The 23,956-nt window shown below is 32.3% G+C and overlaps 1 protein-coding gene and 1 long non-coding RNA gene across 4 annotated transcripts in view; one reads left to right on the top strand and one right to left on the bottom strand.

Annotated features, from left to right (window-relative positions):
- Positions 1 to 23,956, bottom strand: part of LOC146996580 (uncharacterized) — a 192,948-nt gene that overhangs the window by 107,181 nt on the left and 61,811 nt on the right. The gene's annotated exons all lie outside the window — the stretch shown is intronic.
- LOC118182522 (zwei Ig domain protein zig-4-like) overlaps positions 7,049 to 23,956 on the top strand; it is a 58,736-nt gene continuing 41,828 nt past the window's right edge. Inside the window, exon 1 of one of the 2 annotated variants that reach the window (XM_035351875.2) lies at positions 7,049 to 7,165. The gene's annotated coding sequence lies outside the window, so the exon portion shown is untranslated. Of the gene's footprint in view, positions 7,166 to 19,189; positions 19,317 to 23,956 lie in introns of those variants that run through there. The other variant, XM_035351874.2, reaches the window with a different exon arrangement.

Raw genomic sequence — 23,956 nt, 5'->3', positions numbered from 1 at the left:
TCTTACAATAGCTTTTTCTTTAATCTACTGGTTTTTAATTTACATATTTTCTTAATACCTGCATATAACCTCGTAATTTGCTTTTGGAAAATATTTATTAATAGCAGGAAACATAACTCAAAGTTAATGATTTGGGTCATAACTGAAGTTCTATTATAGTTAAGTTTTAAAGTTCAAAATTGAAATATAAACTATCTATTAATGAAAATTCATTTCTATAAAATTTATTTTAATTTATAAAAAATTTCTGACTTATTATTAATTTAGGTTTTAGTTTTATAAATCTGCGTAATTTTAGGTAGATAACTGCCATTTTATGTCACAGTTTTCTTTCGTAATTTCTTGATCTTTGTTACTTTCTCTTGGGATAATAATGAGAAACTAATCTGCAATTAATTTCTGTGTTGATTTTGCTTTTAAGTTCTTATTACCCTGTAAAACTCTTTTAGTTAGGTCGTTTGCGGTTTTATCAGCTCAATACTTAATTTCACATCTTATTTCCTTTCATAATTTATCTATGTTTAATGCACATCTATTTATCCATTACTGCTATGAGTATAATATCTGTTTCTTTGGCTTTAATTTGGTACGCTTACAACTTTTGTTCATTTATTTTTATTAATATATATATAAAGAGAGAGAGAATGAGATTAAATAATACAAAATAAAAAAAAAAATCTGAAATGTTTCAGATTTTAAATTACGTCCAAAGGGGCGTTTTTTAACATTTTGTGTGTTACCTTTCTTTATTAAATATCATGTTCCTCGCACTTAAACCATAAGATCCAGTGCAACAGCAATATCGCAAAATAGTTTTAAAACGAGCATATCTTTAGAATTTCCGATACAGACTCACGCGGATAAAGATTGGAGATAAAAATGTTTTTTCTGCACAACGTTGCCATTGCTCGCTTTGAAATCCTTGAGTTTGTTAATCAAAAATTCGTCAAAGTTTTAAAAAATAGGAAATCGATCATAAAACAAATTTCAAATTTCAAATTTGGTCTTCCACATGCTCATATTCGTTGGAGGATTACATTATTCAAAATTCGATGACTCTATGTACTGTTGTTTTATCACAATACGAGAAATATACATACATTTATGCAGATTTTTCATTATTTAATTTCTTCAAATATAATGCAGGACTCTAACATTTTGTGGCAACAGTTTGAAAAGTGAACCGACATTTATGAGTCCGACGCAAAATGCCAGGATTCAAATCCCTTTGGACTAAAAATCTGAAATGTTTCAGATTTTAAATTACGTCCAAAGGGCCGTTTTTTTAACGTTTTGAGTGTTACCTTTATTTATTAAATATCATGTTCTTTACACTTAAACCATAAAATTCAGTTCAAGAGCAATATCGCAAAATAATGTTAAATTAAGCATATCTTTAGAATTTCCGATATACACAGTCTCGCGAGCTGGAGATAAAGGTATTTTTTTTTATATATAACGTTGCCATTTCTCGCTTTTAAAGCATTGAGTTTGTAAATCAAAAATTCGTTAAAGTTTTACAAAATATAAAATCTATAATAAAACAAATTCCAAATTTGGGATTTCAGATGCCCATATTCGCAGTAGGATTTCGTCATTCAAAATTCGATGGCTCTATGTACCATTGTTTTATCACAATGCGAGAAATAGACAATCATTTATGCAGATTTTTCATTATTTAATTTCTTCAAATATAATGCAGGACTCTAACATTTTGTGGCAACAGTTTGAAAAGTGAACCGATGTTTATGAGTCCGACGCAAAATCGGAAAACGAAAACAATAGTCCTTCAGGGACAAAGCCCCTTTGGACTAATAATAACATAATAAATTTTCTGTATGTTAAAAATATGCATTTGTTTATAAATTAAAAAATCTTAAATTTACATAATAATTAATTATTAATTCTTATACGAAGTAAAAGTAAGTTTATGTGTATTAACTATAAGTTTATGTATTATGTTTATGAAGTAAGTTTATGTATAGGCTGATTCAAAAAGGTGTTAACATTGTTTTGGTTAAAGAAAAGGTGTTATTCACCGTCTACATTTATTTCTTAATTGAATAATGTTGAACAATTGTATACAGTAATGTTTTCTGATACTCTCTACGCATTTTCCATCGTTTTCGATACATTTTTAAACCTATTCTATGCCTATACATAAACCTATTCTATGCCTATACATAAACCTATTCTATGCCTATACATAAACCTATTCTATGCAACCTTCAGAACAGGAGGCACATACTTGTAAAATAATATGTATGGCAGCTTTCACTCATATCATCAGCATTAAATGCCTTTACTGCTATCAAGTCTCTTGTCCATTCCCGTATGTAAATACTACAGTATATGAGGTCAGGTAACCGGTGTGTCAATTCCAAGCGACATTTTCTACCAGTTCCGTTTCACAGAAATCAGTTAACCAGGCATAGACATCCCTATCGAAGTATGGAAGATCACTGTCCACCTGGAAGTATCAATAGTAGAGGATATATCATGGTAATTTGGCCAAACAATATTAAAAAAAATGTGGGGATAATGATACCATACACAAAAGGAGCAGGTCAAAATATCCCCATATAAATTTTCCCAGTATCCTTGTATCAAGGAATTAAACTTAGATGATGAATGGTAGATTCTCAGCTTCCTATATAGTGAAAACACCTTTTTTGAAGCACTCTCTATGTATAGTGGCAAACTAAAGCAAAGCTCTAGCACCAAAGTTCTCTAAAGCATTTTAAACTCCAGTATTTAGACTTAAATATTTGCCATAGATAATTAATTAATAAACTTTTCCAGCACATATCAGGAGACTTGAAAATTTAAATAATTATCTACAAATTATTTCTGATTTTTACATCAAACACCCTGAAATTCACTTTCTTTGAACTCTGCTCTTCTGCACATTTCATAATAATTGTATAATGCTATTTAACCATGTTGCACATTTCTTTAATGATTATTTTTTGAATTTCTTCCTTTCAATTTATTTAGTGTACCTGTAAAAAAATTAGGTATTTTTGGAGCAGGCAAGATGAAAAATTAGCAACGCCTTCGCCGGGAATCGAACCACGGAACTCTCAATTACGCGCTGAGCGTGCAAACCACCACACCACGAAGGCATACCAAGAAGGCGGGAGAAATATACCAACACGTCTCTTTTTTAATTGTAAACTAGAAGCCTGGTTAAGATTTTTAATATCTTTACTTTGTCTTTTTACTTCCTTGTACGAAGTAAAAAGGAAGTATTGTAATCGCGAAAAGCTTCAGGCAGCATATTTCAACGAAAATATCCACTTTAACCGCTTTCGAATGCAATTTAACGATTTTTTTGCGTGATATCTGTACGTAAGGACAGAATAAAAGACTCTTTTCCTCCAAAAAAACTAAAAAGCTGCTTTAAAATGAATTCTGAAAAGAATTTTTCGTGGCATCTGTACGAACGTGTATACGTACGTACGTACGTATCTCGCATAACTGAAAAACGAGTAGCCTCAGAACGTTGAAATTTTGTATATAGGACTTCTATAACACGTAGATGTGCACCTCGTATTTTGGTTGCAATCGGCCGCGCCAAACGTATATAAATATATTTATATATATATCCACTCCGTTACCCGGCTCAGTGATCTCAGTTTCTTTACTCTTATATGTTTGTAAATTGTACATTTTTTGTTTTAAAAATGATTAAATTATTTTGTTCTTGTCTTCCGGTCAAGGGTTTTATGCCTTTAGTAAATCTGTATGCAATATTTTTAGAATTATCAACAATTTTAAAATTGTTTAAGCGCCGCTAAGGCTAATTTGATGGCGGCCATTGCTCTTGTTTACAGTTGAAACAGCTGAGTAGCGGATTTGTTGCCAATCTAGAGAAACTTAGCTTCGCAACAACAAAGATAACGCCTTCATTTATTATTTAAATCATGCTTAATCCTTTCTGGAATTTTTTCGAGGAAATAAGCGTTTAAGATTTACTTCGTAATTTTTTATACAGATATTTTGAGATTTTATGTATTTTTGCCTTGTCGCGAAGTGAAAACTGAATTAATTGAATGAGAAATACTCAATCGTCTGTGAAAAACTGTTTCTTTTTTGTTTTGTTTGCTTAATTTCTTTTATACATTGTTTTAGCTTTATTACAGTATTTGAATAGAACATGTGGAAACGATTAGATAATTCTTTATATCATATAACTTTTGTGCGTTCTGAGTTATAATATGAACGAAATATAATACTGTTAAGTGAACCTAGCGCCAGAGTGTCGCTATGGTAAACAAAGTGAATTTTAAAGAATGCATTTATTCTATTGTGGTTTAGGCGCTGTCGGCGAAGTAGGTTTAATTCAATCTAATAAGTTTAAATAAAATGCAAGAAAAAATGCGTATAATTTAATATTCCGTACAAGGAAGTCACGTGATGTACACATCAGATTTTTTCCTTATATTGGATTTATTGTACTTTTTATACTTCCTCTTTTGTATATATTTCCAATCGTCTCTCAAGTGTTTTCAAATTTTGAGTTTAGTGTTTCCCATTTAAGCGGCTTCAATTTACACATTTTGTAATTACTACATTGAAATCAAAACGTTATGATAGACATAGCAGTAGGAAACGACCTATGTTGGAAATAAAAGGCTTCACGACAACATTATGTTTCATTATTCTTGTATGAAATTCTCAATAAACGAGTCAAATCAAATACAGCATCACGCACATTTAACTTAAAACATTTCTATGTACAACAGACTGGATAATACAAAATATATAGTGTTCATTTCTTTTCTGATATCAAATTAGTGTTGCTTTAACTTCCAACTATAATTGATCCAAAATTTTCTACTGCAAACATTTAATAGTTTTGTTAATCAAAAAACAGCTAAATGTATAAGTAAAATTTTCGTTTAGCATAAACTGATACTGTTAAGCACTTATGAAAGAATAAGCATTAAAAACCGCATTTAACTCACCGTTTTAATTTTAAAACATTTTTCATGACTAAATTTGTAAAAAACAAAAATTCAGAAAATAATTTAATAAACTTTATTAGCCCAAAGGGTGTTACCCCAGAAGAGCTATTAATTTCGTTTTGGCATTTTGCGTTGGTTTACTATAAATGTCGGTTCAGTTTTCAAATTGTTGCCACCAAATATACCGTAACCCTGTGTTATATTATTTAAAGAATTTAAACGATGAAGAATCTGCATAATTGGATGTGTGTTTCTCGCATTGTGATAAAACAACGGTACCTAGAGCCATTAAATTTTGAATAACTTGATCTTCCACCGAATATGGGTATCTGGAAGCCCGAATTTGGAATTTGAATTTCGTTTTATTATCGATTTCTTATTTTGCAACACTTTAACGAATTATTGATTAACAAATTCAAGAATTTCAAAGTGAGCACTGGCAACGTTGTACAGAAAAAACTTTTTTATCTCCAGCGCGCGAGACTGTGTATAGGAAATTTTAAAGATATTTTCATTTTAAAATTATTTTGCGATATTGCTGTTGAATTTAATTTTATGGTTTAAGTACGAAGAACGTGATATTTAATAAATAAAGTTAGCACACAAAACGTTAAAAAAACGCCCCTTTGGGAGTAATGTAAAATCTGAAAGCTTTCAGATTTTATTTATTTTTTATTTTATTAATTTTACTCTAGACTGAATGCTGTTAAAGTGTTTGAATAATATCCTGTGTAATGCTCAATATATTTTATTCATAAGCTATAATTTAATTCATTTTTATCATACAATAAAAAAATTACATTTTAATAAATTTATTAAAATGTAATTTTTTTATTGTATGATTAATTATATTTAATTGTATGATTAATTTATTTTAATTTTAAATTTAAAAGTTTTTGCAAATTACATTTCATCTCGTCAGACCATATTCGTATTTCTCTTCATATTATTGCCATAGAGTTATTACATTGAGTGATAGAAATGCTGGGCCCATAAAAATTTAAAAATAAAATAAATAAAAAAAAAATCTGAAATGTTTCAGATTTTAAATTACGTCCAAAGGGGCGTTTTTTAACATTTTGTGTGTTACCTTTCTTTATTAAATATCATGTTCCTCGCACTTAAACCATAAGATCCAGTGCAACAGCAATATCGCAAAATAGTTTTAAAACGAGATTATCTTTAGAATTTCCGATACAGAGACTCACGCGCTGGAGTTAAAAATGTTTTTTCTGCACAACGTTGCCATTGCTCGCTTTGAAATCCTTGAGTTTGTTAATCAAAAATTCGTCAAAGTTTTAAAAAATAGGAAATCGATCATAAAACAAATTTCAAATTTCAAATTTGGTCTTCCACATGCTCATATTCGTTGGAGGATTACGTTATTCAAAATTCGATGACTCTATGTACCGTTATTTTATGACAATGTGAGAAATATACATACATTTACGCAGATTTTCATTATTTAATTTCTTCAAATATAATGCAGGACTCTAACATTTTGTGGCAACAATTTGAAAAGTGAACCGACATTTATCCGTCCGAAGCAAAATGCCAAAACGAAACTAATAGTCCTTCGGGATTCAAATCCCTTTGGACTAATTAATATTAAAAAATTCTTAGAAAACAGGAAATTTTCTCAGAACAATTGGAAGTTATAAAACTTCCATCGAAATCATTTCACACGAAAAGGCAAGAGTTAATATACGAAAGAGTACTTATTTTAAAAAGCATTTACATAATAACCATGAATTAAAATATCAATCAAACTTAGATTGCGGAATAACAATAGCGCGAGAATTATTATAACAAGAAGGCTGTAGGTATCGTCAGAAATCAAAAACTAACAAAATAATCTTGAGGGTATTTCAGCCGAATTTTTTTTCTTCCTATATATGTAAGAACTCGTGAATTTTTGAAAATCTATATAATTTACATACATTTCAAAATTAGTAGTTAGGAGTTAAAAAGAACAAAGGCGTATGAGTGTATAAAAAGATTCGTGGAGTCTTGCGTCACCTGTTAGCTGGAGTACGAAGATCAGAGAGAACGCTACGATAACGAGCGAGGTGATTGGCAGAGAAAATTCAAGTGGGCTGAGCTTTTTTTACCAGTTACTAGAGAGATACATTGACGGTAACATTCACTCTTTTCCGTAACTTAACACGAGAGAAACCACAACCTCTCTACTGGTCGTAAGTAACAAATATTATATTCGCTTACCATCTTTTATATATAAATATAGTGATGTAGCTTTAATTGGTGATCGAGTAAAATATGCTTTGCTTCGTCACGTAGAAAATGTTTCTATAAAGTGAATGATATATGATAATGAAAAATTTTATTTAATTTTCATCATCGTGAATGTCTAGAAGAAAACAAATATTACGATCGCTAAGCTATGAGGAAGAGGCTTATATTCATTCACCTTCGTAAGCAAATTTTTAGCTTATAAAAATAATTTCAGCGTTTTTTCATTTAAATATTCAGATAAATTCTTCAGCTATCTATTTCCTATTTTACCTGTAATATTCTGAAAAAATTATATATTTCTACCCCCAAACCTGTTCATTTATCAAGAAAAAAAAAGGAATTTTAAGGGAAAAACTGCATTTATCGCATAGTTAGGAAGCACAATGACGAAAAATTCTATTCCTGAAAATTGCGAATACTCATTTAAAATTTTTGACCCTTTAGTGTATTTATAGTAACACTGAGTTGTTTTTATCGATAGGAAAATTTTATTTTTTATTATTAATATTTCATTTTAAGATTGCGTACTGATTTAAATATTCGTTCACATAGGAGTAATTTTTCTTCCATTTTGATGAAATTCTACGAAACAAAAACCATTCTAATTTTCGATTTCGAACCTATAGGCGAATTTTAAGCATTACTAAAATTATTTTGCTAGAATATCTTTAATTTTAAAATAATCGTTTTTATTTTATACTTTTATCGAAACAGCTATTATTATTATTACTTCTTAAGGTACCTTAAGCGTTATTTTTGAGAAAAAAATAAATTGTTGAGTATGTTTTTAGTTGAAAATTTAAGTAACTTGTAACATTTTATTCTGCGATCCAGATTTTCGGTCTGTATAGCTAAAATAAATTGCCTGCCGGTAAATTCTGAATTCATTTTATCACAATTACAATTTTATCACCATTTTTCTTTCTCTAATCAATCTATCAAAATTTATTTTTATATTAAAAATAATGGGAGCCCTTGAAATATGTTTTAGATGGCATGAACCCTGGCTTAAAAGCACTATGGCTACGTAAACCTTACATTAGCGTGGTCAGGTATCTGCCTACGTTCGGAGGACTTTTTTTTAAAAACATAGAATTCTGATGAAATATATATTTATTTAGTCAAAATATGATATCAAATCATGAAAATAGGTAAATTTTTAGGAATGTGTTTATAAATTTTTGAAATATATGCAATTTTATGCAAATTTTTAGGAGAATTTAACACTTACGTTAAATGCCGTATATTTTTTCTCACAGCATATATTTCAATTTTTTTTATACTGTATACTACTACAACACTTATCTGTGTTATGAACTAAAATGTTTATGATATTTTTAAAATTTACTAAAATATGTGTAATTACATGAAAAAAGACAGTTTTTTGTAAAATATTTCTTATCGTTTTATATAGAAATACTTATAAAACAATCAAATTAATAAATATTACTTATTGTAGCTTAAAACCTAATAAATAATATAGAAAACATTTTAGTGAAATTTAATAGAGATATCTTTAGAACATTTTGAGTAATTACATTTCTTGTATGTAAAAACACTAGAAAAATTAGATTTTCAGAAAACGCATTTAAAGATTTCACATTAACAGAAAAACTGTTCTGTTGTATTTACACACTTAAAATTCTCCACATTTGTACATCACACCCTCCGTATCTTTATACTTAAGTAATTTTGATTTCCTATTTGATTTTAATTTTTTTCTGGCTATTTTCGAAATGAGCGACGAATGAATTTTCGAGTTCTTTATTCTTTCGTTATTAATTCCAAAGTAATTTTTAATCATTTCTTGTTCAATTGATATGCCTAAATGTTCAAACACAGGAAGTAATCCAAGATACCCTGAATTAAAAATTAAAACGGCTATATATGCACCCAGCAAGCAACATAGTTTTTATACCTAATCGCAATGTTGCCAAACCCAGTTAAAAAAACCGCAATGTTGCCAGTCCCAGTTCAAAGAATTAAGGCAAATAATTATTGCCAGAAACAAAAAAAAGTACCCAGAATTAAAATGAAATGTTTCAGCACAATTTTACACACAAACAGTTAAAAAAAAAAACACGGATAACAACATTGTTTACCTTTAAGTTGAGCCTTTTAAATGGCACTTCCGGTCTTTCTGCTTTCACTTCCAGTGCAGTTAATTGGCTATACCTTCTCTTCTAATTATCACAAACGTAAAAATGAACCATTTTCGGAATCCTACAAAACTGACCTTTTAAATTGGGCAATAAAAAAATCGAATTTTTTCGCCGAAATCGTTTTTTTAACGTAGGCAGATACCTTTTAACTGTATCTATAACAGCCCGTCAGCTATTCGAAATCCTGACTGCCATACCAATAGGCCCGGGTTCGAATCCCGGAGAAGACATGGATGTAATTTGTCTGTCCCTTGATAGTAGGCAACATTTACCCATCTTCTAGTCTATTTACCCATCTGTTAGGTGCCTCCATAATAAAGAGCCTACTGCTTCCAACATCAATTGTGGTCAACGCCTATAAACGGCTAAAGCACCCATAGGGAAAAATATCTATTATCCTAACTTTTATGCCTTTTCGTCTGTTTGCAAAGGATCGGCGTATTATTTATATATTCAAGTCAAATAACTAATGAGTCATTTCAAGTGGTAACCCTTGTGTACCTTAAGCACTTTACTGTGTCCAGCTATAATTCTCATAACGTAATTTTCTTTCTTTTTTCTCCCCTTTTTTCTTTCCTTACCTTATTATTTCTTTAATAATAAACAATGCTTACACAAGAATATGACTGAAAGCTGAGTTAGTGAGTAAACAGAATTTTCTGTTTAACTTGTACTACATTTTAAGTTTTAAGCACCCCCCCCCAGCGACCGAATGGTAAAGTCGCTAAACACTGGTAGTTCGTTTCGAGGTTCCCGCTAATAGGCTGGCTGCGTGGGTTTAATCTATGTGTAACGTATATACGAGCCAGTTTTCCTTAGAAAGCCTTCCACGAAGGCATCCCTTTCTTTAGGCAGATAGCCCTTGAGGCTTTGCCGTAATCACATAAACCACACTAATTTTAAGCTTTAAATGGCAAGTATATAACTATTATACGGAAAAAATGTAAGAAATTCAGAATACGCCTAAAAAATCAATTTTTTATTTTTTGTATGTGCAGTCTTATATTTATTTTCCGTGTTATTCTATCTGAAAAAATACTCAACAAAGGTAATTTGGACTGAACGTAATTAATACCTCGAAATACATCGAAGAAGTGTATTTTTGTCTAAGATAGACTTTCTAAATAAAGTACCTAAATATTAACTGAAAAAATATATTATGAGGCTTGAAGGTGCGTGTATTTTTTTTTGTATTTAATTATGGCAAAGCACACTAGGGCTATCTGCCTAAAGGAAGGGATGCCTTCGTGGAGGACTTTCTGAGAGAAACTGGCTCGTATACACGTTACACGTGGGGAAAACCACGAAAACACCCATGCAGCCAGCCCTTTCGCGGGATTTGAACCTCGGACCGAACTACCAGTGTTCAGCGACCTTACCGCTCGGCCGCTGGTCGGCCAATTTCAGCTGAGGCTTGAAGGAGGCCTTGAAGGCTAACACGTACCTTAAAACAGGCCCTAGTCTGAGTACAGCTGCTCCAGGGAAAGCGATATTTCAGATATCGATTAAGAATATCCATTCAGAATCCGCCCAGCCGGGAAAAAGATTAGGAGACTAGCTGCCGTCCCGAAGGTTCCGGGCTCGAATCCTGAAGGATGGTGGTGGTGTGTGGTGTATTTAATTATGGCAACGCACACTAGGGCTATCTGCCTAAGGGGAGGGGTGCCTTCGTGGAGGACTTTCTAAGGGAAACTGGCTCGTATACACTTTACACATGGGGAAAACCACGAAAACGCCCATGCAGCCAGCCCGTTCGTGGGATTCGAACCTCGGACCGAACTACCAGTGTTCAGCGACTTTACCGCTCGGCCGCTGGTTGGCCTCCTGAAGGATGTAATTGTCTATCCATTTAAAGGAGGTAATGGTTATCGCCTATTAGGTGCCTCCATAATAAAATTAACACCGCTTCTGGCCTCTATAGTAACCAAAGGCTAAAATTTCTAGTGTCCACCATTTAAAAAAGAATCAACACAAGTAATAACCATACCGCGTGAATGAATACCGTAATGATGAGGTTAGAAACATTTTATTCCTAAAAAGGAATTGAATTAGGCATCTCTGAAGTTCAGTGTGAAAATTAAAAAAGCATCGTGTGCTTTTAAGACATTTAAAGGTTAATTTAAAATATGAATATCGAAATTGGAGGAAAAATTTAATAAAAATGTTATAAACTAATACCAAGAAAATTCTAAAGTCTCAAAAGATTTCAGAACTCTGAAAATCTGTCCATGGAATCCAATTTAAACATGACAAATATAATCTAAATAAAACGCGAGACTCTTAAATTATTTTTAAATTTCTGTTTCTTTTAATTATTTAAGAAATTTCTCAAACAATTTGTTTTGTAAACATCAAATTTAAATTTCCTTTCGTACATTGTATAAGTTTTATCTATCTCAAGAAATAAGTCTAAAAAATTTATTTCATTTCAATTTAATAAAATTGAAGTTTACATTACTTTTCGTTTTCCGGCCAGCTTTTTCTTTATCTAATATTTCATTATTTTACTCAAATAATTTTTACCTTATTCTTTAAATTATTTTGTGTTAATTTTCGATCTTGTTAAAATTTAAAATGCTGCAAGTTTAAAGCTATTTTCCTTTGATTTTTAACTTTTTTTAATTATGACTTAGCATATTTCGTGATTAACGTGTATGTAATTAGTCTCCCAGACGATATAGTGGTTAGGGGAGCCTACTGCGGTACTTAAGGGCCCGGATTCCAAATCCCGAAGAAAGATATAGATGTTTGTAAATATACGGTGTCTGTGCGGAATAGGGGCGCTCTAAATAAGCGGCGAGCAGAAGGTCCTCTTGTGTAAACCACACAGATAGGTGGAAGAAGAGAGGGGTGGGAGACCCCCGGATCCCTTCGGGGGGCTCTTCCTAAAAACTGGGGTGGAAAATGGAAGTCCAGCCTCTCTTTGGAGTAGGATCTGGCAACCATTCTTCTATGTTATATGGACACCAATGTGTAATTATCGTGATTAATGTGATAATTTCTTGATTAATTTTGTAATACTAAGTAGTGCTTCTTCTAAGAAAATTTAAAAAAAAAGTAAGAATAAAAAAAAGGGGGGGCACCTATCTACAAAATTTTTTAATCGCTGATTTGCCAATATATTGGTTCATTATCTGTAATTCGAAAAGCCCATTTTCATGAAGTTTTCGAATCGGATGAGTTTCTGATCGAGGCGTAGAATCTTCTTTAACGGTCTCGCTTAGTACGCAGGTGAATGAAAATCATCAAAAATTAACAAATGAATGAAAACTAACGAAAGGAAGACTGATATTATTTTTCTATAGGGTGGTCAAAACTAATGCGTCCAGACTTCATTCCCTCACATATTTTTATTCTAGAACCCTAGAAATAAATACGAAATCCAATTTTTTATATGATCTCACACGGAAACATATCTAATTAGGAAATATTCATTACATTTTAACAAATCATATGCCAAATATTGCATGTCTTTACTCGAAACATTTGCGGAGATGTTAATAATTTATAAGCTCACGGGTCAGGTACAAATACTGAGTATTCTTTTAAATAGGACGAAACAATTACTCTTCAAACCCAGCAAATTTGTTTTCGTGCTTCCTCTTAAATCTTTTGAAAAACCTTTCGAAATATGCTGTAAGTATGGAATTTTTTCTATATTTGATTTATAAAAATATTATGAATATTTCATTGACTCCACTTATTGATTAATGGAGCTATAGAGAAAGTTGGACTTGTATTTAAAGAGCCTTCCTCATCGCCTAGTGCTGAAACTGTTTTCCTAAATGTCTTGTAACTTATCTTGAGAAATGTTTTAAAAGAAAGTATATGCTCAGGATTAATATTTCAGGAAATAAAATTTATATTCGAATACTTCCTACTTTTTCGAATACTTCCTACAAATAAAGGGAAGACCCGGTGGCCCAGTGGCTAGCCCTTCGCGCAGTAACACCACAGATCCAGGGCTCGATTCCCGGGATGGACCAGGTTGGCTCAACCTTTCATCCCGTGAGTGAGACGATAAAATGTACCAAGTGCGTTTGGGGACTAAACACCGGGGGTCCTGCGATAATCTGATCACTTGTCCAGGATAGATGCTCATGCACCCAGAAGCCAACGGTCTAGAAAGCAGATATTAGGGCCCTGCCGGCGATGGTTCTCTAAGGACTGTAGTGCCATGAATTTAGTAGTTTAGTGAGTGAGCGAGAGCCACCAAGGAAGACCACTGACCTGGCCTTAGCCTCACAGTGTGTTATCTTCCTGGCAGAAACCATCTACTCTCTGCTCCACCCTGCTCCGGGAACGCAGCCGAATAGACGGCTAAGAGCCTCATAAAGTTTAACTGCAACAGCCCATAATACGCCTTCCCCATCCTGCTAGGATTGCATTTTCAATTTTGAATTGCTATCGTATTCCGGGTCTGTAGCTGTACCCTATCCCGCTGGAAATTTGTTCCTCTAGTTTTGAATCACTCTGTATTTGTATAATATATGATTTAGCTTGGTTTATTTAATAATGGTAAAACACTCGAGGGCTGTCTTCCTAAGGGAAGGCGTGCCTCCGTGGAGGACTTATATATATAATTAAATTATATTTACATGTGGTTCATAATGAATAATTTCATGCAAATCAATGATAACGATTTATAAAATGTTATAAAATATTCTGAGGGTTTACTTTGCTTCTTCGATTTTTATAAGCTTCGTCATGGACTGAAAATCAAAACATTATGACCACCTACTCAATAACGCGTTGCGCAACCTTTGGCCTGCAAAACAGCTGTAACTCGTCTTGGCATGGATGCCACAAATTTTTGGCAAATGGAGACAGGTTGTACCAAATGTCTAAGCAGCGGTCACGCAAAGTTGAGATATTCTGACATGCTGGCATTTCAGCTGTGAGCTGCCGCTCCACGGCATCCGAAGTGTGCTGTATCCGGTTATGATCCTGTGAGTTAGATGGCCAGGACATCAAGTGGAATTCATCCTAATGCTCCTTGAACCCCTCCATCACATTCGAGCCTTGTGACATGGAGCGTTGTCCTGCTGGAAGATTTCATTTCCAGTTGGGAAGACAGATGCCATGTAAGAGAGAAATTGATTTCCAATTATGTTCAGATTGCCCGCAGCTTTCATGGTCTGTTCTACCACAACTAAGGGTCCCAGAGCCACCCATGAGAACGTTTTCGAAAGCGTAATATCTTCACCACCAGCCTGTGTATGGCCTGGTATGCAGTAGAGAGAAGCAACTGTTCGTCTGGAAGACGTCGTGCCCTTAGACGGCCATCTACGTGATTAATAAGAAATCGTTGTTCATCCGACTAGGAAACTGTCTTCCACTTATCCCTGGTCTAGTCTCGATGTTTTCGGGCCCAGTGCAGGCGTAGTTGAGAATGACGCTTTATCAATAGAGGCACAAGAGTGGGACGTCTGCTGCCCTGTCCCATATCAACACTCCCTGCTGAACTGTGTACTCCGAAGAATCAGCACTGTATTGATCTGTTAGTTGAGCTACTGTCTGGCGCCGATTTTGCAATACCAAGAGGAACAGTCTTCAATGTCCTTTTTCTTTGATACCGCATGGACATTCAACACTATCTTAGTGTCTATTGTTGTTTCCACCGTCAATTACGCTGTACATAAATACTAACTACGGCATATCGTGAGCAACCTACCAGTTGTGCAGTTTCAGAGATACTCGCTCCAGGTCTTTGGACCATTAGAAACTACCCTCCATCAAATTCGCTTAGATCAGCAGCCATTCCCATCACTCGTAAAAGCAAGTTCAAGAATGATTCCTTAACTTTTCTAGCAGCAGTTGAATGTCATTCTAACTTACTCATGTGCGCTTCATGTCATCCAGATAAGTTCATTGAAAAATGTGGGGATGATCATAATGTTTTGATTCGTCAGTTGTATTTCTTAATGAAAATCTCAATGTTGGTTCCATTTCCAAGCCTTTTCTGTATCTTTGTTTTTAGAACTGAATTATATTTATAGAATTATTTCTCATGATTATAGCTGAAATGCAATATTTTCAGCAAGAATTTAAGCGGAAAGTGAGGTTTAGTTCCTAAAAAGTTTATATTAAAAAAAAAAAAATTGGCACCTCAGTGCAGATCACTGAACTAAGGTGCTCGATAGAGAACAGATTAATTAGCTAATAAATTTTAGCTTTCATTGGTGCATTCGGCGAGAAAGGAAGTATTCCAGACAAATCTTTTTCTATTTTGAATCACCGAATCCTGGTCGTGACGAATTATTGTCCTCCGTCATTTTTAGTTCGGGCGCCATTTATAGAGATTTTGCGTTGTTTTTTTAAACAGGATATATGCAAAATGAGGAATGCCCTCGCCGGCACTCGAATACCTGCCGAATGTGCTACCGTTACACCACGAAGGCATACTGTAAATAGGGAGAAAATGCCTTATAAGGTTTACGTACTAAATTGTTGAAAAGCTTATTATTTAATTAGCTCAGTTTTTGTACTGATAAGCAATCAACTGTTATAATATGAAAGAATAAAAAAATATAATTAATTATTTGCTGATATTTGGGAAAACTTCATTAATCACTCTAAAGAATCTGAATGGAATTTGAACCCCAAATTGTTATCATTTGTTGATGTGAATAGATGCCGATAACTAATGGGGCGCTGACAGTTAGTCTGTTCTAATATTTATTTGAAGAACAGAAATACCAAATATAAGTAAAATTATCGAAACGTGTAATTCAATTCCAGACACAGCTATCTGAAGACGCTGGCATTTGCTATTATGACAATACTTTCATCTACCTATGCCTGTCAGTCATTATTTTCATAAAATAATAATATTAAAGGTTCACTTGCAGACCGTTTGTCAGATGACTCCAGTTCAGCTTGCATTCTGCTATAAGTAGCAATAGTATGAACCTATTATATGGCATCTAATTTAACACGGCTGAAGTCGTAATAATTTTTACGTTATTAAATAAGCATGAAAAATTTTAATGTTATGATTGCTTATAAATGTCTGTTTCTGGCTGCAGATAAAGAGTATTAATATAGAAGCAATTATTTTTATTTGTTTTCTAACTAAACACTAAATTAATGTTCTCTTAACGCCACTTTAAATATTTCTTTCAAAAAGCTGGCACTTACTGGTTCTAGGAGGATCTAGCTAGATCCACCATCGCTTTTAGGGTTTAGGATTAAAAATCATCGCTTTTAGGGTTTAGGATTAAAAATCATCGCTTTTAGGGTTTAGGATTAAAGTTTATTAAAATTTTTTCCACTTAAGGATATTGTCTCTAAATCTAAAATACTCTGTATATTCAAAAAGCTCTTCTTGTTATAGAAATATTGCTCATCCAGTTTAAAAGTCGCTCAGACTAATATGCGAAGTTCAGTGAGTAACGCGTGTTTTTCTTTGAATAAATAAAACAAAAAAAACAAAAAAGATTTTGGAATTAAAGGAAAACTTAGCAATGGGATCGCCCTTATTATTGCAAACATTTTCGTGGTTTTTCTTAAGTGTAATGTATATGTTACGGTGAAACACCGAAATCTGGAGAATGTCGACTTTCACTGGTGAATGTCAACATTCACATAGTCTCTTGGTGTACGTCCGAAATATTTTCCAAATACTCTTATTTCTGACTTACACCGGTCAATGTCGACATTCACCATGTACTAATGGTGAATGTTGAACATATAACAATATTATATTTTCTTCTCCGTAATTCAGTCGCGAATAAACGCACTTGAGACTCGAAATAAGAACTTAAGAACATGAAAACCTAAAACACACAATACATTCAAAATGAGAAAGGAAAATAATAGAAGTTAAAAACTTACTTAATTATGCAGTACGTTCTAAATGAGAAAATAAAATAACAGTAATAAAAAACTTACTAAATTATGTGATTCAAATCTTATTTATTGCAACAACTTAAACTATTATGGCACTTTATGACCTCTCTTTTCGACTTTCACCAGAGCGTATCTGTGATTGTCGACATACACCGGTAAGGGTCCGAATATACAAGAATGTAGTGAAATATTCGGTCTTTCACCGACGTATTTGGTGAATGTTGATATTCTCCGGTGAAAGTCGACATTCTCCAATTTCGGTCTTTCACGGTAACATATATATAATCCAGTTTTCCCTAGAAAACTCTCCATGAAAGCAAACCCTTCCTTTATCACCTAGCCTTCCCGTGCTTTGCTCTATTCAGTTTAATAAGCATACAAACCCTCCTTGTTCTTAACATCATTTAGCAACTAGTTTAATGTTATATGGTACGAAGCCTCGTTTCTCAAGCTTTCCAGACTTGCGACCTACATGTATATACCGCTGAGGGGCAAAAAAAAAAAGGAAATTCCTAAATAAAATCATGTAACAGAGAAATTTTAATAAACAAATAGATATAATCAATAAAATCATCTGATAATTATAATTTAATTCACAATTTTAAGTAGATATTAATAATACAAATAAGCGCAAGCTAATATTATAAAACTCTTTAATAATACATAAAAGAAAAAGAGCTCTTCAAAACGTTTCGCGGCGTATATAATTTATTCCTATTTTGGTGTCATATACATCCATGTACGCATTTTGGTAACTAATAAAAACAGACGAGAGTTTTCTTTGAAGCCCTATTCTAGTTTTTATTCCTGTTATATTAATATTCAAAGAGATCTAAAAACAATTTGCATTTAAAATATATCTCCCCTTATGACCTTTAGAACATCCATTTACTTCCCTTTTCGTAATCATTCTCATTCTCTCCTTCTTGACCGCATCTTAGACGACACCGTGCAGAGACACTCTCCACTGGTTTTCGCTTAGACTCTTCCGATTTTTTTTAGTAAGTCATGTTTTTGTTTCCGTAGAAAAAAACCTAAACAAATTTTGAAAAAAAAAAAAAAAAATCTAAAATGTTTCAGATTTTAAATTACGTCCAAAGGGGCGTTTTTTAACATTTTGTGTGTTACCTTTCTTTATTAAATATCATGTTCCTCGCACTTAAACCATAAGATCCAGTGCAACAGCAATATCGCAAAATAGTTTTAAAACGAGCATATCTTTAGAATTTCCGATATACACAGTCTCGCGAGCTGGAGATAAAAGTTTTTTTTTTCTATATAACGTTGCCATTTCTCGCTTTTAAAGCATTGAGTTTGTAAATCAAAAATTCGTTAAAGTTTTACAAAATATAAAATCTATAATAAAACAAATTTCAAATTTGGGATTTCAGATGCCCATATTCGCAGTAGGATTTCGTCATTCAAAATTCGATGGCTCTATGTACCATTGTTTTATCACAATGCGAGAAATAGACAATCATTTATGCAGATTTTTCATTATTTAATTTCTTCAAATATAATGCAGGACTCTAACATTTTGTGGCAACAGTTTGAAAAGTGAACCGACATTTATGAGTCCGACGCAAAATGCCAAAACGAAACTAATAGTCCTTCGGGATTCAAATCCCTTTAGACTAAAAAAAAAAAAAAGCTTTCTAAACATGCGTATCTTAAAGGCACACAAAATTCATTTAACAACTGCGAAAATATTTGACCTTGATTTCTTAAGTGAATATGCAATTCAGCGCAATCGCGGTCAAACGTACCATCATTAGGTTCTGCAATCCGCGGTGTTTTTATCAAATGTCCAACCGGAAACAACTTTCCTGAAATTAAAGTAACGACATCCGAATTGTGGTTGCATCAGCCTAAGAAGCACTGACTATCGAATGAAAACCGCCAGCTGGAAGACCTGCTTCTCCGTTACCTAAGCGATGCAAGGAAGGGGGGAGGGAACTTCGAAAAAAGAGGTCATTGTTTCCGGTAGGTATCCACGCTTTGCTCTTCCCGCACGTGGAGCTAAAGTAATTATGCTCTTTGGTTACTTCTTCGAAGCTTTTGACTGATCTGACGGGCGCTGGTAAGTAGAGGCTAATTGTTTCATAAAAGAATCTGTAGTTTTGAAATTATTGCATACTGTGGTGCAAATAAACAACCAGGATTCCATCCCATTGAGAAATTATTGCCCACTTGTAATTATTAGGATTGCATGACTCATCTCGCTGGTCTTTCAACATGAAGTAGAAATAAAATAGTTTTCCAGTTCTAGGGAGTTATTTAATTAAAAAGTTTTTATTTATTAATTTATGCGATGTCCTTTTTATATTAGAAAAGTTCGTATAGTTTGAATTTGGTATTTTAATTTATTTTTATCTTAAAATAAGTTAATAAGCTTCAATTTTTTTGGCGAGGAATTAAAAAAATCACATAATTTAGTTTTAACTTTATTAAAATGTATTTTTATTTTAAATTTATTAATTATTTCATAAGAATAAATTGAATTTAATTTAAAAAATTTAATTTTAAATACAAATTTAATTAAATATTCTTTGCGCCATTGCTGCAAGGAATGAAATTTAAATTTAAACAAATTTAAATTTAATTTTTAACAAATACGTATAAAAGTAAAAAAGTAAGTGCTTGGTTGAAAGAACAGAGATGAAATTTAACGAATTTGATATGTAGAAAAATTTTGGATATTTCGAAGAAATCCCAAATTGAAGGGCAATGTTATTATGCAAGCAATAATTATAGCCTTCAACAGTTGAAAGTTGTAACATTTATTCCAACATTTGAATGCTATTATAGACAGTTTGCTAAAAATGATATCTTCGGTCTTTGATTTACAGAATTAAAAGCATTACTTTTAATGTTAAAAATAAATTCCATAAAGTCGACCTAAAATTAAGCAGCACGAAATATAACTTTTAGTATTTTTATCATTGTATTATTCTAAACTTGTCATAATAACTCTTATATTACTTACTTTCACATACACTGCATATCACTTGTTAAAGTTTTGTTGTCCTCAAAATTTTTGTTGTCTCAAACTTATTCCAGAAATTTATGACAGAAAAATAAAGCTTCTAGAAACAATTAAAAAATATACTGAAAAAATAAGCAATAAATTAGGAATTAGTAACACATATTAATCTTCTTATATTAAATACTATGCACACAGATTTCATGAAAAAAACCACGTTTCTAGCAATATATAGCCATAGCTCTGCAAACTGGCAGAATACTATAGTGGTATAAATGATGTATTACTTTTCTTTTTAACATTTCTTTGACACACACATCTTTTGTTTCGGTTATCCATGAATTATTTCATGAGATAATATTTTAGAATATTAGTTAGTCAATAAGATTAGGGTTAGTCAATTAAAACGAAATATTTTCGAGACTATTCGGTTACACGAAGGGCAGTTCTAATATAATATTAGCCATGTAATAGCCAAAGACCTAATTCAGAAGTCAAACAACAAAAATCAGCGTTATATTTACAAAATTTTCACAGGACTAGTTTCGATGGTTTTACCGAACCACCATCTTCAGCTGCAAAACCGCAAATGAACAAGATAGGAAATAATGATTAGATAAGATATGAAAGCGTGGACAAGAATAAGCAAGTGGCGCCATCTGTTGGTGAAACTAGAAGTAAAACATAATTTCTTTAAAGGCCGAATTTTTTTTGCAGAAATTTAACTTTCGGATTGTTTATTCTTCCATCAATAAAATTCCGAGTTCCATACTCAAGGACCCCATTCCGGATATGAATTCCTGGGGTATTTATAGTATTCCTTGCCAGTGTGGTTTAATTTACATTGGCCAAACTAAGAGAGCCTTAAAATTTCGCGTCAAGGAACATGAGGCATATGTTAGAAAAAAGGAAACACAGAAGTCTTCCGTTGCTCAGCATTGTTGGTCCGAAAACCACACTTTCAGTTTTTCTGCGGCCAAAATTATTCAAAAAACATCTTCCATTGGAGAACTGGATTTTCTAGAGGCATTTCACATTCAGAAAAATCTTTCTGTTCTAGTTAACGATCCTAATTCCAATCCAAATTTGCCTTCGGCCTTTAAAGAAATTATGTTTTAGTTCTAGTTTCACCAACAGATGGCGCCACTTGTTTATTCTTGTCCACGCTTTCATATCTTATCTAATCATTATTTCCTATCTTGTTCATTTGCGGTTTTGCAGCTGAAGATGGTGGTTCGGTAAAACCATCGAAACTAGTCCTGTGAAAATTTTGTAAATATAACGCTGATTTTTGTTGTTTGACTTCTGAATTAGTATTTATTCGGCGTGTTATTGTGTCTTAATTAGCCAAAGACCTGTATATCAATTTATATAGTGAAAATAATTTAGAAACTTAATAAAACGGAATAGGGAAAACAAATCGTGTCTCATTTTTAAGGGACAGTTCCTTGATTATGAGATGTCTGATTCTTAGAAACGGCCTATGACTGTACTTTTTTATACTACAGCTGTCCGAAATCACGAAATTTGATCCTCAGAATCATCAGAAAAGTCAAAGTTTGCCTTATAGATTAGTATACTGGTAGACACAATCGATTTTTGCCATTTTAATTTCAATATGTTTTGAAACTTTATTCCTTAAAAAATTACGTAGATAATTCCTTAGAAAAGTTAATTAGGACTTTTTCAAATAATAATTTCTGGTGATTTCAAATGATAATTATCAATGATAATTCAATCATAATTTCAAATGATAATTCCATTTTCTGGCTTGTGAGTGACCATTTGATTCATTATCAACTAGCGGTTTGTCTGTCTAATTTTTTTCGGCAGTTTTTGTCTAACTGTATTGAAATATTCTTTCTACTTAACTACCTTACTTTTGTGGGCTCATCTTTTTACTTTTTATCTTAAGATTTTTGGTTCTTTTGATTTTATTTCACAAGGTAAATTGAAGCTAAATGTATGTAAAGTAATGCTGTATGCAAAGTAACAGTAAATGTTACTTTGCATACACTTCGCATAGCAATTAAGATATCCTCAAAAAAAAGTCCAGAAAAAGTGTTTGATTCAACAAGCTTGACTGGCTTTGATAAAAGCGTTATCCTCTTGAGAAAGAAATTCTGAACCAGAGCTGTATCTAACTTCTTAACTCTCTGTAGTTTCTTAACGTCGTGGATCAAGTATATCTATTGGATAATGACTTTCGTAAAAAGAAAAACTTACAGTGATGCAAAAATTTAAATTTACATCTTCATGATATCCCACAAAAAACAACGATGTTGCAAACTTAACATTTTTAGCTAGTTTCTGAAATTCTTTTAGCCTATGCGGATCATTATCAAAATACGCTTCTTCTTGATTCTGCCTGCTTTGCCATGGAGATCCAAAGATCGTCTGATAATTCAACCTAGTTCTGTTCAAGTTATTAACTAGGAGTAAATCTTTCACCCTATTCAGTTGTTCTAGTTCTAAAAATTTTATTTCTTCAAACTGATTAGATCGTATTTATAAAAGTTCTTAAAACAATGGTGAACACGCATATTATCTTTAAATTACAATCAGCATCAAAATCCACAACAGCTTCTAGATAACCTCCCTCCTGAGCATGGAATTATTTACATTTAGTCATAATTTTTCAGTAAAATATGCAGGAAGTCATCATATCAGCTTATAAAAACTATTCTATGTAGGAAATACTCAAAATAAATCTGACCGCAAATTAATTATTATCAGTCATTTCAAAAGCTTTATAAAGAGATGATTAAACAAACATTTTTTGAATGGAATGCTTTTAAAAAAACGTTTTTGCAAACATCTTAGATTTTAGACATGTGCCAGTTATGTGCTTTTTAAGTACAAATTACTGCAACATTTATATTATTACTAAATTTTTTTTGAAACAAAATCTGTATTTTCTTTTTTTTTTTTTTTTTTCTCTTTATATCATTTACATCGTTTTCCAGTTTTTCAGTGTGTTCTCAGTGAGATGCTAAATAATACAATATGCGGTAACCCAAAAATCTGATAAGTTGTTCTGAAATAACATTGAGATAGTTCAATTTTAGTGACCAAATATGGCGGATTACGCTAATTGCTTTTCCGCAGTTGTTTTTTTTTCCTCGATCTCTCTCTCTCTCTCGTGCTCTTGTGACGACTCTGGCACCACATTTCTGACTGTAAATAAACAATACCATCCCTCTCTTGTTCCCGAACATTTCAGATTCGCCACAAAGGCTCCTGAATGTCGCACATGCCGCGGTAAAGTGAACGGCATGCCTCTAGGGCAGATCTAAATAAAATAATAAATTTTAAATTAAATGCTAAATAATTTGAAATAACTTCGGATTAACAGATGTTCGGTTGCTCGTTTTCAAAAATAGGGGTGGTATATAAATTGTGAATAGAAATATTTTGGTCCAAATACTTGTCTTATAAATCAAGAATACGCTTAGCAAATTAATCAAAATAATTCATTAATGAATTTTTAACTAATTATAAATACTGTAACAGATCTAAGACGTTAGCTTAATAAAACAATCATTGTACGTTTATTGAACTGGGAACTTTTAGTTAACTTTAAATATTTACAACCGAAAATTTTGTCTTCTGCCAGTTGGCCGAATTGCTTGTTTTTAATAGAAACTCTAATTTTAATTGAAAAAAAAATTGTTTTTCATTAACTGTTTTTAACTGTATTGGGTTTTACGTTTTTCTGCAGTTTTCAATTTTTAATG

The sequence above is a fragment of the Stegodyphus dumicola genome, chromosome 7, assembly GCF_044657685.1.
Source record: "Stegodyphus dumicola isolate Sdum_Otavi_A_Nest chromosome 7, ASM4465768v1".
Lineage (NCBI taxonomy): Eukaryota > Metazoa > Arthropoda > Arachnida > Araneae > Eresidae > Stegodyphus > Stegodyphus dumicola.
The sequence above is the reverse complement of the archived record's forward strand: the minus strand, read 5'-3'. Positions and strand labels throughout refer to the sequence as shown.